The sequence below is a fragment of the Nannospalax galili genome, unplaced genomic scaffold, assembly GCF_000622305.1.
Source record: "Nannospalax galili isolate Female #2095 unplaced genomic scaffold, S.galili_v1.0 scaffold238, whole genome shotgun sequence".
NCBI classification, from domain to species: domain Eukaryota; kingdom Metazoa; phylum Chordata; class Mammalia; order Rodentia; family Spalacidae; genus Nannospalax; species Nannospalax galili.
In genome coordinates, this window is record NW_008341888.1 from 3047965 (window position 1) to 3049780 (window position 1816).

Consider the following 1816-nt stretch of genomic DNA (forward strand, 5'->3'; position numbering starts at 1 on the left):
GAGTGTGGGTATAAAATCATCAGGTAGAATTCAATGATAATGTGTTTCACCTTTACTAATTAAATAAAGCAAATTTTTATGCTTCTTCCTCAAATATAACTCATTTTTTATTTGTTGATTTGTGTGTGTGTATGTGTGTGTGTATTTCATACAGAACATCCTAAACATTCTTATTCATCTATATACCCACATCCCAAATGGCACCCTCCCATAGTCTCCCCCCACCCCCATTGGAACCCATATGCACTATAATCCATGTTACTGTCCATTGTGTTGTCAGTGCCCCAAGCCATTCTCCAGTGCTTGTCCACCCACTGAATCTAGTCACCCTATCTAGATTTCCTTGTTTTAGGAAGGTCAGCTCTTCCTCATCTAGCAGCAATCAGTTGCCAATATTCCTTTAGATAAGATTGGTGTCTGCTGTTCATTTTCCCGGTTCTATGCTGGGTTACTGTTTGGGATTCTCTTGGGCCACCCTGGCCAACAACTTAAAGGAAGGTATATCCTGCCTGGCATTGTTTCTTGTTACATAGCCTTTAGCTATACACATGGGTACTTAAAGAATTATATTGAGCCCTTTAATCTTTGGATATACTTTCCTTTTGGGTGTTTAAGACCATGCAGTTGGCCCAGATAAACCAATTTATTTTTACTCTTAAGTTCATTTGAGGATCTCTTCCTCAGAGGTCACATGGGCTTTGGAGGAGTCCCTGTCTCCTTTCTTTTACCAGTTCTATTTATGTGAAGATAAGTCAAAGGTCCTACTATGCCATGGCTGGCTTCATTGGAAGCATAGAGGAAATGTTTCTTCTTTGTTGACCTTCCTCTTTGTAGACTGGACACTGGTTCAAGTCCATTTAGTGGGGTCTCCATGGCCTCCTTGATCAAGAGGACAGGTGACTAACCAAAGTTACAGGACATTTTGTGAGATGCTCATATGTAGGGAGCTGTGGGCCCCCTACCCAGAAATAGTAACTATTATCTGTAAAGCAAGCTGTTTACAGCTTCAGCCTCTGACTTCCTTTTAAGAGTAGCAGATGACTTTGTGAAAAACATGTTTTTCTGCCTCAACCTTGTAAATTTCCTCATCCTGTAAAAACATCCTGCCTAGTGGTCTGGCTGTGGAATGTGCGGTAAACAAGGCAACTTACCCGCCCAGCTTCTTCCGCCCTCTGCTTCCCTATAAAAGCTTTGTGCAGGCGTTCAATAAACGGAAAGACAAGACTTGATCAGAGGACTGTCTTGTCTCCATTCTCTGTGCCTCTTGCCCCATTCAATCCCACTTCTCACTCCAGGTACCCTGTTGAAAGTCCGGCTGGCCGGGACATCTGGCGCCCAATGTGGGGCTTGGATACTGAGGCAGCAGTGAGGGAGACAACGTGAAAAGGAACTCGATTGACAAGTTTTGAGACACATCAGAGCCACCCTGGGAACCTGCCTCGGCTGAAACCGAAAGTAAGTGGAAACGTCCCATCATGGGGCAAGAATTGAGTCAGCATCAGAAATATGTAATACAGTTAAAAGAAGCTTTACAGGCAAGAGGAGTAAAGGTTACAACTGAGGATTTATTTCATTTCTTTGATTTTGTGAAAGACATCTGCCCATGGTTTCCCCAAGAGGGGGTTATAGATGTAAATAGATGGAGAAGAGTGGGAGATGCATTACAAGAATTTTATAAGGTGTTTGGACCAGAAAAGGTCCTGGTTACTGCTTTTTCTTATTGGAATTTGATTAAGGAATTGATAGATAGAAGAGATGAACATGAGCCAGTAGTGACAGCAATTGCTCGAGCCGAGGAAATTTATAAAACTAGTTC